This window comes from Asterias amurensis, chromosome 14, assembly GCF_032118995.1.
Source record: "Asterias amurensis chromosome 14, ASM3211899v1".
Lineage (NCBI taxonomy): Eukaryota > Metazoa > Echinodermata > Asteroidea > Forcipulatida > Asteriidae > Asterias > Asterias amurensis.
Genome location: NC_092661.1, coordinates 15,403,119 through 15,421,226, shown reverse-complemented (window position 1 = coordinate 15,421,226; position 18,108 = coordinate 15,403,119). Strand labels below are relative to the sequence as shown.

At 38.6% G+C, this 18,108-nt stretch overlaps 1 pseudogene; it reads right to left on the bottom strand.

Moving 5' to 3' along the window:
- Positions 1-6,447: 6,447 nt before the first annotated feature.
- On the bottom strand, positions 6,448-11,653 carry LOC139947595 (uncharacterized; annotated as a pseudogene).
- Between the last annotated feature and the right edge of the window lie 6,455 nt (positions 11,654-18,108).

Sequence of the window (18,108 nt, the reverse complement as noted above, 5' to 3'; positions counted from 1 at the left end):
ATTTATTAGTGGTTATCACAAGCCACTTTCAAACAAAATGTTGTTTTAGGAAAGAACTCAAATCATTACTCACATACAATGGGGTGTCGTGGCCGAGCGGATAAAAAGAGCACCGATCTCAAGCTCTGGTGTTTCTGGTCAGCAGAGTGGGGTTCTAGTCCCGGACGTGACGACACTAGTGTACTAGTGACGTACACTAGTGTACTAGTGACGTCACTAGTGTATACTCCCCATGGTTTAAGGAACGAATTATTTTGGCCCAGTGACCAGGGATTATGATATTGGAAGCGCTTTGAGAAGCCCTTCGGGTATGAAAAGCGCGATATGAAAACCGACTAGTATTATAAAGGGAATAAAAGGGTTGCGACGAGCTCTTAAACTGCCGTTTAAAACCGGCAGGGTCGTGCCCGTGCGATAAAGACCCGAGCCGAAGGCGAGGGCCCTTATCGCACGGCCACGACCCTGCAAGGTTTTAAACGGCAGTTTAAGAATGAGTCACTACTCTTTTATTCACATTCATCAATGCCTTTTTGGTTAAAATGCGTAATTAAGTATGAAACTCTGTAAAACTTATCCGTTTTCCGAGGACGTCCTTGAGCTCTGTACGTGTGTTGCCTTTTTTTGACTGAGACAGTTTTTCGGATAATGCATTCGTGCGCGTAGTAGTAGGCATCTCATTGTATCCGAAGTTAACCGGTTATAAACAGCTCCAGCTGGTCATTATGAACCGTTTAAACATCCCCACGTGACGAGCTCTCCGCCAATAGGAATAGCGAAACTGTCTGAGGTATTTATGAATATTATATACTGAACTGATTTGGGCTCTCGACCCCCCAAAAATTGCCACTATAAACATGTTGCCGCCTACTCATTGAACTGAAACAGAGATACCCCTTTACCAGTCTGTGTAATGCCTGGATACTCTACAACCATCCAATTTATTAGGAGGCAATTATTGTTAAGTAATCAAGGACACACGTGATCAAGGACACACATGTCATTACCGGGATAATTAATGACAAAACTAAAGCTTGGGTCCAGTGAAACACACCGCGTTTACACTACATCCTCCTACAAGGATCCAATGAGGATCAGATCCCGAAAGCGAGATCAAGCATTTTTGTGCCGCGTTCACACTTGAGTATGATCTCATTGATCTCGTATAGTTAAAAGTTCAGTTCAGCTGACGGCAAAGGTTGCTGTGCGAGAGGCCATGGTTGTGCGCGCGCATGTTCCCTGAAATAACTGGAACTCGACGAAAATTCAGACACATTGAACTGACCAAACTGACAATAACTTCCCTATGTTCTAACTGTATATAAAATATATTGAAAAATAATTTGTTTGAATGCTAAAAAAATATGCTTACGTTAGATGATGAACGAAAAAATGTCGGTACTCAAAATTCTGGAGGACGCAAAGCATAAGAGTTATGCAATCGCTGTGATGTTGGTTACCAGTGTCATACGAATTATGGGATCGGGGACCAGTTCAGTTTAAATTGCAGGACCTGATCTCGATCTGCGTTCACACTTGTTTTTTTTTAATCGCCTTTGCGGGATCTCACCTCCCTCTGATCTCGCAATGAAGGGAGGTCGATAAGGAGGATTAATCAATCAATAAAACAGTTATTTCCACATTTACATCACATGGAGGCATCATCCTAAAAGCCGAGGCTTGTGGCGGATGTGCCCGTTACAAGATTACAGAACAAAACAGGAATACAGCACTAAATAGACGAATAAATAAATACATACCACTACGGTAGATAACTACACAAAGGTTTAACCATGGTTAAACAATGTAAATATAACTATGAAGCAGAACATGTAAGTGAAGTAAACAAAGGGACAAAAGTTAAACAAACAATACAAATTAGAAAACATACGAGTAAGTAGGTAGGTAAGTAAGTAAGTAACGGCTAAGCCAACTACCAGTATAAAAAGCAAAGCGAATTTAGTAAAAACGTTTTTAGTCGGTATTTAAACGAGCTAATTGAGGGGCAATTAGTAATTGGTGGTTGAAGACTATTCCAGTTTTTTGGTCCAGTGAAAGAAAGTGTGTGTTGGGAAAGAGTTGATCTAATTAGGGGAACATAAAATTTAGCTGACGACCTAGTATTGTAATCATGTACGGTGCTGTTAAAAACAAAGAGATTGAGTAATGATTTAGGAAATTGGTTGTTTACAAACTTATACATAAAAACATCTTGCTGAAATACATTTATATTCATAAGAGACAATAGCTTATGTTTCTTAAACAAGGGAGTGGTGTGCTCAAGAAAGGGGGCCTTGCATACAATGCGAATAGCCTTTTTCTGAAGTTTAATCAACTTATCCAGATTTGACTTGTATGTATTGGCCCAGATAATGTTACATTAAGAGAGGTATGAAAAAATAAGTGAACAATATAAAGTACGCAGAATGCTCGATGGGAGTGTATACTTCAATCTACTCATGATACCAATATTTTTTGATATTTTGTTTTCTAATTCTTTGATATGGATGTTCCATGAAAGACATTCTGATCCCGATCCTGATCGCGTTCACACTAGCCGGTGACCTCCCTTTGATCGCCCTTTCGAGATAAGATCCCCCTTTGATCCTCCTTGCTGGCTCAAGAGTGAACACGGTGAAAATGTCCTTGTAGTTGTTTTCATTTGTTGGGGTGTTGCCTTCCTCAGAGTTGTATTCCTGATTACTTGAAACCCTCGTACACTCACAGTATGCTGCGGTTGTTTTTAATATTAGTCATTTAGTGTGGAGTATCGTATTGATCTGTCGTTAATTTCAACGCATGTTGTTCTCATGGAAACATAACAATGCTTCATCTAATAAAGCAATCCCTTGTGTACAAATAAAGAGAGTTGATAAGCAACAACCCGTCTGCCCTTGGATATATATTTTCATCTGTTGCGGGTTTTGGCTTTCGCGTAATATTTTCATTTGTCTGTTGGCTTCCTCAGACCAGGGCCCAATTTCATAGAGCTGCTAAGCACAAAAATTTGCTTAGCATGAAATTTCTTCCTCGATAAAAACAGGATTATCAACCAAATGTCAACGTGGTCTTAAGGATAAGTAAACTATTGCTGAATACCAGTTACAAGCAATATGCAACAAATGAAAATTTTGTTGATAATCCTGTTTTAATTAAGGAAGAAATTTTACACTAAGCAAATATGTGTGCTAAGCAGCTCTATGAAATTGGGCCCAGGTTTGTTGATGGCTAACAAGCCACGCACACGCTCAGTATGCTGCCGTGGTCTAAAATATTGTTATTGACGTAATCGTGAATTCTATAATGAAGTACATTAGAATGATTTAGAACTGTATCAAATCTTTTAAATATACAACAGAACATAGCGCTCATTTGCTGTGGTGTCCGATTTTTTCTATTTTTAGATGACACTTTAAAGTGTTTGTAAAAACGAACAAAGAGGGGTCCCTGTTGCTGGACCAGAAAGATAAACTCATGATTCCATTCCTTACTAAAATAACATGTGATATCAACATTTTAGATGGCAGATGATATTATGTAAATTTCGTGCAATAAGACAGTCGGGAAGTCATGTACAAAACCCGTTGTCTTCTAAAACGAAAGACAGTGAAGGACGCGGGAAATTGCGAAATACTCTCATGGGTTTTAGATCGTGTGACCAATATTTGGCTGCTGAGTTCTTTTACTCGCTGTAATTTGAAGATTGTTTGGTCTGGTTAACAAAGAGGAAGACTATTACTTATAGTCAAGTAGGCTTGACGTATTGAAAGCATATATCGCAAATACTCGGGCGCACTCCTAAAGGCCCGGTCGCACAGGCCTCGATAACGAGAACGAAAATGACAACGATAAAAATGCGCCCCCTCGATTGGTTGAATAAGCGGGGAGCAATTCAACCAATCGAGGGCGTGCATTTTTATCGGTCTCGTTTTCGTTCTTGCTATAGGGGCCATGAGTGCGTTTTGGCGACCCCAACCAAAAACTGTTTCGGTTTTTGGTCGTTGGTTCTGCTGTTCAGACTGAACGATAACCGAGTTGTGAGCTCGGTTATCGTTTTGGTTATGACGTCAGAAACAGTTTTTGGTTGGGGTCGCCAAAACACACTCCTGTGTGACCGGGCCTTGAGGCGTGGAATGTGGTGCATGCTGGTCTAGCTAGCGATCAAGTTTGATTGCTTTTGCTGGGTAGACCAGCATGCACCTCATTCATTTGTTGGCGCCTGCGCAAAGGGTACTTGCGAAAAGGTCCATCGACAGGTTTCTCAGTAGTGGATGGAATGGTGGCTTTTTAATGGAAGCCGACTGATAGAGAAGTGTCTCGCCAAACACTCAGTGCAGGATACAAATACTAGTATCCAGCTGCTAATATACAAAAAGTGTCTTAAACGTAATTTCTTAATTACGCCAACCGAAACATAGTATCCTAGTTTATTAGGATGGTGCAATATGTTACGCAATCATTGATTCAGCTCCGATCATTTATTGACGTTCTGACATTTTAATAATATTGTTTGACAAAAATTCATCAAAAAAGACAAACTTACAAGAAAATCATAACTTTCGATAAGTTAAGCATCTTTCTAGAATACAATTACTTTTAGTATAGAATTATGCTAAGCAAAATTAGATTATAAGCAAGAAATACTCCAAAATTGTTTTATCACTGATTATAAATCATTAATAACATTGTAATAAATTGGTGAGTTTTAGTACTCTGCGAAATGATGTCATTGCATGGGAAAGGTATTTCAGCAACCATTTTCATAGGTTAGTTTCTGTTTGTATATATTATTATGTCTACATGTTATAATAGGATTGAAACATTCAAACGGTTCCAAAACCCAATCATAAACGGACCCTTTAAAGGTGACTGCATGTCTCATGTCTCATGTGTGTGAGTTAAGGTCACCTTGAGCCATGGGTTAACACAGATTGGATCCAACAATTCGTCGGTCGTACCACGAACTGACCTTACTAACTCAAATCACACATTTTTGCACTTTTTTTTTAAACAACAAAATATTGACAAACTCAATGCTGTTAACATTATCAGCAAGTTTCAGTGCCTAATTTGTAATAGTTTGGTAATTACACTAATTAATAAGAACGACGCATCGCTAGATTTGCCATTATTTGTGTCTTTTCACAAAGTGACCTATCTATAGATACGTCGCTGTACCAATGGTTAAACTATGCACTACAGTGCGCGCGATTATGGCGCGCGTGAAAATTTTCGTACCACGAAGTGACCTAACTGGGTAGCGTAGTATTTTCACAAAGTGACCAATCTCGATAGGTCTCTATTACGCATTGGTTTGTACACAGCGCGCTGCAGGCAAAACTGAAATTTTTATTTTCACAAAGTGACCTATCTGTTTAGGAATTAATTACTAATTAAAATAGTTTTAGGGATGCAAACACATTGATAGTTCTGTATGAATAAAGTATTCAGCTTTGTTTTTGTCATAAAAGAATACAATAAAGTTGAAGCAGACGTACTCCGAAAGAACAGTTTGAAAAGTAGTGCAACTTCAATCGTGATTTTCTCCGAACACATTTTTTAAAACAGTGAACGAGTTAGGTCAGTTCGTGGTGCGAACGACGAATTGTCAGCAGAGCATAAATCTAGTTATTCTTTGAAATTTAGGATTGTTGTAAAAGTATACAGTTTTGAAGTAGCTATCCATTATGGTTCACTTAGTCTCACAATTCTATTATTTTCTAGTACAAATGTGTTTTACCGATGACATATAAGAAGTTTTTGTAAAACTGTACACACGTTTTGTTTGGCCGATACAAAGTAGCGAGAACTTGCAATGCGTGCAGCAGAGTCACGTGCCTGTGACGTCACTATTCCTACCAAGTTTAATTCGTGGTTAAACTATGTATTTTTCTGACAAATAGTACCTAAAAGCAATCGCACAACATCGGTAAACAGTTGTGTCCAAAGGCCCACACTTCGTGTATCGCAACTTATATATAAAAATAACAAACCTGTGAAAATTTAGACTCAATCGGTCATCTGAGTCGGGAGAAAATAACGGGAAATCCCATCCTTGTTTCCACACGTTTCGCCGTGTCATGACATATATGTTTTAAATAAATCCGTTATTGTCGATGTCGAGAATTGATAATTGTTTTAATGTTTTCTCAAAAAGTAAAGCATTTCATGGAATAATATTTCAAGGGAAGTCTTTCACCATTACCTTCTGTAAACCCTGTAAGTTATTTGTAAATCTGTGAACTTTTAATGTTTGTTCTGTTCAGAAATTGTCCAATTGTTTTAAAGCAGAACATTTATTATAACATTTTAATTAAATTATAACAACATTTAAATTTAACATTCTGCCGAGTGCACTTAGATCTAACAATGATAACACAAGTGTTATAAATTTCACTGAAAACCAATCGACACAATAATCAATCGATAGTTTGATCTAATAGTTCAGCATTATTTTATCCACAAACTGACCACCACATACACCTTGCAGCCTGGCTCATCATCTGCCCTCAAGGCGTCAGCTTTTACACTGTAGAGCCTGCACTGACCAGAAGTCATGACGTAGTCGAAAGACCAACACCCTTTGTTCATCTTTAAACACTGCTTGAAACAGCGCGTGAGTGACTTCATGTGAAGGACCGACAAAGGGCGTGGGTCGACAATGCATTTCCCATCGAATAGCAGTGATGACACCATGCTAGTGACGGTGAATGGCGTGTCCTGAGTCATTGCAGCTGTAGAAAAGCAAACAATAGTCGATAAAATAAAACAAAATATATATTAAACAAAATGAGTTGCTTTGTCTTAACACATCTTCAACATTGATTTGTCCGGTCGTCACAGTTGAGCGAAGCCTTTCCTCAACAAATACCTGGTGTACAATAACACAGTAAAATACAATCAATAATCATTAAGTTGGGGTGTTTTGAGTAAATCTAAATGTTCTTAAAAACAAACGGTACACACACAAAAAAAACAGTACAAAAACCGTCTTACGTAAATCATTACTTGTAATATTATGAAGGCAGTCTTCGATTGGGTACTCTTCAACTAACACTTCGCACAGTGTTATGTAGATTCCATCCAAAACGTCCACACTGACGTATCGGGCAATCACGGGCGGGTCGCACAAAATCGGTATGTGTCCCCCAAGGATCGATGCTTGGACTGATGTCACTGGTAACCCGCACGCGGCATTGATGGAAATTTCGCTCTCTATACCTGCTCTCACGGTGGCGCCAGACAAACGTTCACCTGTCAGTGAAAAGTTTGACACCTTTTTAAACTCAAAGGCAAACTTAAACATTATTCAACTTTGATACGAACGTTTCTTGAAAGAAATTTGAGTGTTTCATTGTTGTTGTATTCAACAAACAATTAACAGTAACGAATTCAATTTAATGCTTGTTTACTTGTAATCTTATCAGGCAAATACCTAGTATTTCTAATGAAAGTCTTTCCAATGACAATTGCCACAAATGTTTGTATCACCAAGTTCTACACGATGACCTTAAGACTTTTTAAAGGTATTATTTAATCGTAATTTGTAGTTGTTTTGTGTTAATATAATATTGGCATACTAGCTGTGCCACAGATTTAAAATGATATTTCCAAAGACTGTTTTGATACGGCTACTCTTTCACTTACTACAACAATCTCCTCTGTTGACAAGGGTGACACGACCGAGGCAGTGGTTTGCTCCCAAGTCCACCTTCCACCATGGATGCGGGTCTCCCTCACAAACTATATATGGGAGAGACAGAGACTTTTCAACAATTGTGCAATGATTTTATGAGACGCAAAAATGTATTTAAAAAAAATACGCGAAGATAAACAACTATGTCATGTATAACAAAAGCACTGGACACTATTGTACTCAAACAAATTGTTAGCATAAAATCTTACTTGGTAACGAGCAATGGAGAGGTATATAAAACCTCAGCTGAGGTCTCGAATTTCAAGCATCTGAAAGCATACAACTTGTGCGACAACGGTGTTTTTTCTTACATTATTCTCTCGCAACTTCGACGACCAATTGAGTTCACATTTTCATAGGTTTGTTATTTTATGCATATGTTGCGATTCATAAAAAAAGAAGACTGGTCTTTGACAATTACCGAAGGTGTCCACGCATTTAACGTTGGTTTTATAAGTAGCTGCTCTAAAGCCATTGGACACTTTCGGTAAACAGTATTGTCCAAAGGCCCACACTACACTTCGTGTATCACAATTTATATAAATAACAAACCTGTGAAAATTTAGGCTGAATCGTTTATCGGAGTCGGGAAAACCTACCCATGTTTCTGCACGTTTCGCCGTGTCATGACATGTGTTTAAAATAAATCCATAATTCCCGATAACGAGAATTGATAATTTTTTCAATGTTTTATCAAAAAGTAAAGCATTTCATGGAATAATATTGCAAGAGAAGTCTTTCACCACTACCTTCTGTAAACCCTGTAATTTATGTGTAAATCTGTGAACTTTTATTTTTGTTTCTGTTCCGAAAGTGTATAATGGCCTTAAAGACACTGGACACTACTGGTAATTGTTAAAGACCAGTCTTCTCACTTTGTGAATCTCAACATATGCATAAAATAACAAACCTGTGAAAAATTGAGCTCAATCGGTCGTCGAGGTTGCGAGATAACAATGAATGGAAAAACAACCTTGTCACACGAAGTTGTGTGCTTTCAGATGCTTGACTTTCGAGACCTCAAATTCTAAATCTGAGGTCTCGAAATCAAATTCGTGGAAGATTACTTCTTTCTCGAAAACTACGTTACTTCAGAGGGAGCCGTTTCTCACAGTGTTTTATACCATCAACAGCTCCCCATTACTCGTTACCAAAATAAGGTTTTATGCTAATATTTTGTTGAGTAATTACCAATAGTGTTCACTGCATTTAAGCTTTAAAGACAGTGGACACTATTGGTAATTGCCAAAGACTATAGCCTTCACAGTTGGTGTATCTCAACATATGCATAAAATAACTAACCTGTGAAAATTTGAGCTCAATCGGTCATCGAACTTGCTAGATAATAATGAAAGAAAAAAACACCCTTGTCACACGAAGTTGTATGCGTTTAGATGGGCTTCTTTCTCGGAAACTATAGCACTTCAGAGGGAGCCGTTTCTCACAATGTTTTATACCATCAACCTCTCCCCATATACTCGTCACCAAGAAAGGTTTTATGCTAATAATTATTTTGAGTAATTACCAATAGTGTCAACTGCCTTTAAGGATAACAGAGATCAGTAAGAATATTGAAACCAAAATAATGGCCACTTCAATTGCATTTTTAACACTTCAGAAATTATATTTATTGAGTTTGTTTACGAACTGGTTGCATGTTTTTAAGAATGTTTTACCCCCGTTGTTATAATTCCGTTTCTGATTTTTTTAATTTGTCCATAATGCCATCAGCGCCCTACAGCATGTCTACATGATTAGGGCACTATATAAGCTGTGGTATTATTATGATTGATTGTCAACGTGATCGTATCAAACAAATATACTGGGATTTCAAAGCACTTTTTTTATTGCTGTCAATTTAATGATGTTTTCATTTCTATAATTTCCTGATTTTTTTATATTTTTTTAATTTTTTTTTACATACGAACCAAAAACATGACCCTATTTTGCAGGCCAGGTTCCACATGACTGTACCAGACCAAACGTTTCCAGACTATACTATTAATGTTAGTACTCTCTTTTTCTTACCGCAATATTAAAAATACAATATCTAAAGTTTGTGGGGAAAATTTCTAGATATAATCTTTTTTAGACCGCGCCAGTTTCAAGCGTAATCTAACATGTTGTTGTGCCACTTTGGTCCTTATTTGCTTTTAACGCTTACAGGAAACAAGAAACGCATATACTAGGCTTGCCAAGTCTATACGTGCTCAGTGTCTATGACAGTAGGCACAATATTGGATGCTGAAAACACACTGGCAAGTTATTCTACACTTACTGGAATGAGAACAACTGAAATCATGTATAGTGTTCTTATTTTTATTTATTTTTATTTTTTTCAGCAACATCCAACAGCGCAAGCGCCAATGACAGGATGGATAAAAACATTTAATTACATAAAATAGCACAATAAAATTAATTAGATCTTAGATCGCTATCTATCTACATCTACATCTATGCCGGTACTCGTCAACTATCGCCCGATCTGCTGTGATACTAACTCCTAAACAAAACAACGGTTTTTTTTTTTACCGTGCCAGTCTCGAGTGTTTTCAAACGTTCTTGGGACCACTTCGGTTCAACCTGTTGCTTTAAAACGCACAGTTTGTATTTCACTTAAGTCCGGTTCATGGTTCCTTTGAATGCCAATGCGATTAGACCTTTGACGTCACGACTTCGCAACGATTAATTCGCAACAGAACTGTGTTCAACTCTTACATTCGCAGTATGAACCGGGCTTTAATAGTGTTACCGTCGACGTATTCTTGGATGCTGTAAGCAGAGGGAAATATAATTTATTATTCACTTACGGTTGTGAGTGCAAGTTACATCTTCAGGCATAGTTCTTTGATCGCCATCAAATTGCTAGATCTGCTGAAAGACTAATTCCTTCGTAATCAGTAGTCGAGATCTGGGTGGCCTGCTTTCCCTGAAGATTCAAAACTGAAAATATGACGCACACAAAATTTCAAAAGCCAAAGATAAAATCGCTTATCAGTGATGTGATACCGTTTCGATAGTTCATAAAACACAATGTAATGACTTACAAGGTGTTGTGGCGCGCGCAATATGCTGCCGATCAGACCAGGAACACGGGGCGAGCCCCCTCTCTGCACTGGGCTATTTTACACGAAACACGGCACCAAAGGCTTTATGTCCCATCCGAAGGACGCAGCAATAATAGTTAAACGTCTTGCCATTTTAAGGACACAAGTTTCACGACCCTCGAACCCACAATCTGCTGTACAAATATACCAGAGCTTAAAGAGTATCGTTTCGATAGCTCGGGACTTATTATGCAGTTGTGTCAAACACTTACATCAAGGCACCGTAAGAGTCTCGAGCTAACAACACGAGGATGACAACAATTCCACTGAATGGTTGGCAGCCAGCGGCCAAAATACACTTACACTTGGGTTCGGGCTATTCTAGCCCTGGGGGTCTTACACTTTCGTATTATCTGTGAACAGAGGAAGAGTCCTATATAGGGCTAGGACTATTCAAGCATTTGACCAAAGGATGGCAAAAAAATGAGAAGCACTTTAATATTTCTGAGAATATTGTTACATGACCATGACCATTAAATTTGCCAAATTTATACTAAATGAATAAGTGACAAACATTTCAAATGACAACACTTTCATTTTATTTTTATTTTAAATGACCAGTGGTGACTAGTAGCCACTGGACGAAGTTAATTTTTCGTAATTTTTTTTTTTTTTTTTAAAGACACCACGTTTTGTTTATGCCATGAGAAGAATACTGTCTATGGACATTCCTACAACTAGTGAAATTTATTTTACACAAACACATAGTGTGGGTTTGAAAAACCAAGTTGGGTAGACACTTACCTGTAAGATTACTAAGGCATTGGCACGATAGCGGGCAAAACAACACGAGGATTCCAAAGAGAAACATCAACAGGTTTTTCTCCTCCAACATTCCCTCGCAGTGAGCCATCTTGATAAACCACAACTACTGGTAATACAGCTACCTTTTCCCAATATCTCCACGCAAGCTGATCGATAACTGCTTTAAGTGGGGGCGTCACCATTAGACAAAACTTGCGACCGGCGTCGCGTGACTTATATTGGAGAATCATTATTTAAAAAATGGTGCGTTCGTTTATCTTCCCTGGGTCGACCCCGGTCTGCCCACGGTGCGTTCAAATAGCTTTGACGTCATTCCAGGGGCTTACCCGGGGTAACCCCAAGTACCCTGCTTTATGGAGTGGGTCACTTGGGGGTGACCTGAGGTGCGTGACGTCACCACGAGAGGGATAGTGTGATCGTTGGATTAGCTCTTGTCAGGGGCTCACCCGAGTGAGCACCGCGGGGTCGACCCAGGGAAGCTAATCGAACGCACCCAAGCCAAGCGCGGTGTGAGAGGACAAGTATGACGTCATCATCCGAGCGCCACTGCTATAAGGGTCATGATTTGTGTTGTATTAATTTGTTGACTCTAATTCTGAATCCACTGGTAGCGTGGCTAGTTTTAATTTCCGGACGTTACAAATTCAACCAAATTAACACGCACAGTAAACATACATGACGCCATACCAAGTTTACTGATCCGTTACACTTGTAAAAACGCCGGGAAGCTTTTTCTGAACTTTAAACAGGTTTGATAGGTTATGTATGTATTTTTACCGGGCTAACTTGAGAAAGTAATGTACGATGCTGGCAAGAGGTAAAAATATTGCAGCTATACGAGAGAAAACTTTGGTGTTATCTTGGGATCTTGCTATGACATACTATACATATTTATTTACGCTATTTCTTTAATGTAAGAGTATGTTGTTTACAGGACTCCATCAATTCGTTTTGCCTTTTCATTTTCTTGTTCCTATTTATTTATTTTGCCGTCATTCCATGCTTTCCCCCTTCCACTGTTTCTACTTTTGTCTTCGTCAAATGATAACCCCCCCCCCCGCCCAGAAGCAGGACCGCCACTTTCATTACTGTTATATCAAGGCGATCAATAACACAATACATCGAACTGTGTGCTAATCAAAGTGTTGTTGGTTTCAACGCATTTCTTCTTCTTTTTCGTCATGGAAAACGTTGGTAAGCATTCGTAATATATTGGTAAGGAGAGGCGGCCGTACGAGGACGATCGATGGGTGAGACCGAGAAGAAAATATTCACTATCCAACCGCCATTTTGGACGAATTCAACGCGAAATTCAAATATTCATCTTCGCAAGACAATTCGCCACTCTGTGAGAGGGGCAATACGAAGCGCTTCCTAAATTTCAGCGAATGTTGTGAAGACGGTAATTCGCCATCGGTTTTTGTAAGCATTAGTAAGCCATTGGTACTGTCGGTAAAGCGTGCGTATTAATATGCGTAATATATTGGTCAGGAGAAGTTTAGGGACGACCGAGAACATGTTCACTATCCAATCGCAACTGTTGGGCGAATCCATCCCGAATTTCAAATGTGACCCGCTACGTGAAAATGAGTCAGATGTTGACAATTTCAAGAATTGAGTTGTTAGCATGGCTGGAAAGAACACACCAGCAGCAGTAATTTGGTATAAGTCTAAGCTTTGGGGTGTGTCGCGTTGCTGAGTTACTCCTGTTTTAAATTAGCATCTACATCATTTTTTCTGAAAAACGAACTACAAGTAAAGCGATGTTTAAAAACACCATTGTGCACGAAAGGATACAAATAAGACATAAGTATGATCACAATTTTTATTTTTTTATTTTATTTTTTTCCCACCTTAAACTGTCCATAACTTAATAATGCATTGGGCGACATCTGACTCATTTTCACGTAGCGGGTGACAAATATTCATATTTGCAAGAATATTCGCCACAGTGTGAGAATAGCATTACAATATTTTTCTAGCAGGCAATTATTGTTAAGTGCCTTGATCATGGACACAAGTGTCATTCCGGGATCATTACTGACCCGCAAAGTTTGACATGGACTGCTCGGCCATGCAAGACATTTCATGTTCTTGGAGATATTAATCATTTTGTTGATTTGCGGGTGTTGACATCCTCAGAGTATTGTTCCTGTGGCTAGAGCACAGCACACAGTTATGCGGCGGGTATGAACTGTTTCGCAATTTGTTGTAATCGATACGGACATGTATGTTTGTTGTCATCGATACGGACATGTATTGTTCCTGTGGCTAGAGCGCCTCGTACTCACAGCACACAGTTATGCGGCGGGTATGAACTGTTTCGCAATTTGTTGTCACGGAAACATAACAATTATAACGGCTATGCTGCATCTATTTAAGAGTCCCTGCCTGTAAGAATGTACCAAGTGGTGATTCATGGGTTCTCAGAGCTTCTTCTAAAAAAATTAGAGTGATACATTATTATACCAAACGAATAAATCCAAAATATTAGTTTGCTGACGCTTTCGGTTTGGGAGTTATCAGTTATCAAAGTTTCAGCCTAAAAGCCTCCGTGAAAAAAATAGTACATTCCCTGTAAACACAAAATGTGCACCAAGGTCATTCCAACAAAAGGAATTTTTTTTTGAAACCTCCAGTTATAACAAAAGTAAAAAAAAAAAAAAAAAAATTGGGATCTCGTTGGCACGTCATGTTTACGCGCACCTGAACCTTTGACGAACAGTGCCCTCGTGCCATTTTCAACGCCTCATAACTCAACGCGCCTGTAAGATCTCATGAATTAAACAAGTTTACATGAAAGAGCTTGCATCCCTAAACCAAATTGAAGTGCAAAGTGCGTGGCATCTCGTTGGCGCAGAGAAATAATAGAGGTCAAAGTTCACATTTTACCAATATATTACATTATTCGCACCTCCGTAACCTTGCGAGCCAACAACAAAAGGTTGTTTTATGGCAATCGGGTGTTGGAACAATTTTCATCTAATGACAAATGAAAAAAGAATTTTGGGATCTCTGCAACTTGCATGTCAAAAGATTTTTTGAAAATGCTCTTAAGTATTGCAATTCCACACATTTTGGCCTAAACTGCCACAACATTCACTTTTTTTTTCATCAGATCCCATCAATGTTTTCTTGTATTTGGTAAAGTTGAGTGTTCCTATTAAAACAGATTTCAATTGGAAAATAATTTGGATCATGTTGGCCCACCAATATAACAAAGGTCAAAGGTTAATGAAACTACACTACTGCCTATTTCGGGCGATTTTGCGTCGTCTAAGAATCCATGCGCCAATATGATCCCATTAAATTGTCTGCGTTTTATGATTATATAGATTCTCAGCAACACATAAAAAGCAAAAACCAAATGGGCTTTGGGTGGCACTAACAAATATTACAGACCAAAGGTCACAATACGTGCCTGCATGTCATTGCATTGCTGTGGCAACCGAAAGTGAGAAATATTCCCCAATTTCAAAATGTTGGCAAACCATGAAGAAGATAAATCTCCAAAACAAATTTTAGATCCAGATATAGATTGGACTTGTTTTTACAAATGGTGTTAGGTTCATGTTGGTTGATGACTGTTGCCAAGGTCAAAGGTCACAAAGAACATGGGTGTTTTTTATATTTTCTGTCAAGAACCAACTTCAGAGCCTTTTCAAGATTGTATTGCTTGGCGCACATTTTTGTGTTTACAGGGAATGTACTATTCGTTTCTCGAGGGTCTTTTTGCCAAAACTTTGATAACTGGTAACTCCAAAACCGAAAGCGTCAGCAAACTAAAATTTTTGATTTATTCGTTTGGTATGATGGTGCATCACTCTAATTTTTCAGATGAAGATCTGCGAACCCATGAACCCCCCCCCCCCCTAATTTGGTACATTCTTACAGGCAGGGACTCTTAACGTGGCCCTATAGTGCAAATAAAGAGCGTTGATAAAGCAAAAGCCATTCTGCCCTTGAAGATATTTTGATATGTTACGGGTTTTGGCTTCCTCATAATAGTCATGTATGTTTTGGCTCCCTCCTCAGAATAGTATGCTGCGAGTGATCCTAATATTGGACATTGAAGTTAGCGTGGAAATCATCACAATGCTGCACTTTTAAATATCGTTTAAAGGCAGTCGACACTATTGGTAATTACTCAAAATATTTATTGTCATAAAACCTTTCTTGGTGACGAGTAATGGGGAGAGGTTGATGGTATAAAACATTGTGAGAAACGGCTCCCTCTGAAGTGCCATAGTTTTCCAGAAAGAAGGAATTTTATACCAAGTAAGGTTTATTGCTAATAATTATTTTGAGTAATTAGTGTCCACTGCCTTAAGCTAAACCACTTCTTGTTTCCATAAAACACAGAATATCAAACTAAAATGTTATTTATTTTTTTATGCTGAGCCACGGTAGGTGAATAAAATATAATTTCAAGACGATCAACGCCTTGAATGGTTCACACATTCACACGAAGTTAGTTTGCAACAGAAAATTACTGTTGAGAAACCTGTTAACAAACTGACCTGCTCTTTAAAAAAAATTGAAGTAATCTGTTGATACAAATTTCATCCAGGTACAAGGTGCACATCCACTAGGACCAGACTGGTAGTATTTAAAGACGTTATAACAATACTGTTTCATCATTTATTTTTGCCTTGCCCAAATTGTCCACACTATTGTGGTGGAAATTAGATGGCTGGTGTCCCGACCCCTTTTTTATATAAATCGAAAACCATAATCACAAATCGACTATTGAAAAATCTGTGAAACTAAAACAAAAGCTGTTTTCTTTTTAAAGACACTGGACACTATTGGTAATTGTCAAAGACAAGTCTTCTCACCTAGTGTTTCTCGACATAATATGCATACAATTACAAGCCTGTGAAAATTTTAGCTCAATTGGTCGTTGAAGTTGCGAGATATTAATGAAAGAAAAAACACACCTGTCACACGAAGTTGTTTGCTTTTAGAAGCTTGATTTCGAGACCTCAAATTCTAAAGTTGATGTCTCGAAATCAAATTCGTGGAAATCTACTTCTTTCTCAAAAACTACGTCACTTCAGAGGGAGCCGTTTCTCATCAGCAAGTAAAGTTTTATGCTATTAATTATTTTGAGTAATTACCAATAGTGTCAACTGCCTTTAATATGCACTTTCATCAGATATAATATATGCAAGTTCATAATGGTGGCCTTAGGTGTATCGCATTTCGCAAGTTCATTTTGCATACACAAATAGTTTTGATTGTGTCACATTATAAAATTGATGAGCACATTTTGTTTTTCTTTTTGCTTTTGGGGGATGTTCAAACGAGTAGTCAATTTTTTTTTTCGAGTAGTCAATTTTTTGACTCCCATAAATGGCCGATCGTGTTAGTTAGCACAGTAAAAGGAAAACCATGCAATTTCGAGGCAAACTTGTGTGGATCATTGTAGTCTACTTTTAAAACATCTTTCCGACCATATGCATTTTATAAAAACGGTTACAAACGCTTTTTATAGACCAACTCGTCCGATCCAAGGCAACGTGTTCCTTTAAAACTATATGACTCCCGAGGTGATCCCCGGAGCGTTCCTTTTTTCCCGAGGCTAAGCCGAGGGAAAATGGAACGCTCCAGGGATCACCGAGGGAATCATATAGTTTCAACCATAGCACTCGAAGCAGTCAATATTTGTTTTATTATAACACCACAAACATTTCTAAATACTGTACTATTAAGTTACAGACCTGAATGCTACAATCCACGGACGACGCGAATACAGATTGCGAAAACTTTTACTGTGCTGCATGTAGTGTCATGTAATCCGAAATGGTTACAGACTATTAATGTATCATCCTCGTACACGCAACGGACGCCTGGGTACTGCCCCCGTGTGATAGTCTTCGGACTAGCGCATGGCAAACCGATGCACTATCACACGGCCGTCGTCTAGTAAAACTAAGACATATCATGTGACGCGCTCTAAACCAATGAAAAGAAAGAATATTGGTAAGGGTATTATTAATACACGTTATCCAACTGTACGTGGACCTTTCCCGAACCGTGGACCCGATTGCCTCTTCTGGAAGTCCCCGGTTTGAATGTGTACACACCGATGTAAACATAGTAGGGCCTATACTTCCCCCAGTGATGTGGATAAAAATAGTAATACAAAATAACCCAAATTGATTTTTAAAACAAGCTGTAAGTTTACTTACGCCAATATTCAGGGCAAAATTAACAACTTGGCTCAACACCTGTTCATGAATATAGACGTAAATGTTTTCGACTTGGGGCTCAAGTCGTAAGCTAAAAACAATGACAATTCTCTCTCAATACACATCTCTGGGTTCAACATCATCATCATCATCTTTCGTCCTTAGACGGAATAGAAGAAGCAGCTTTGATGAAGTGGTGCCAGGTTGCTTTGTCCCTCATTAGTTGTTTGATTGAGATAAGTGTCTCTGGTGATGGTGTGATGGTGTCAGTGTAGCTCATTTTCCTCCTGCCGCGGTTTGGATGTCCGGCAGGAGGATTCCAGAAGACCAGGTGCGATGGTTTATCGTC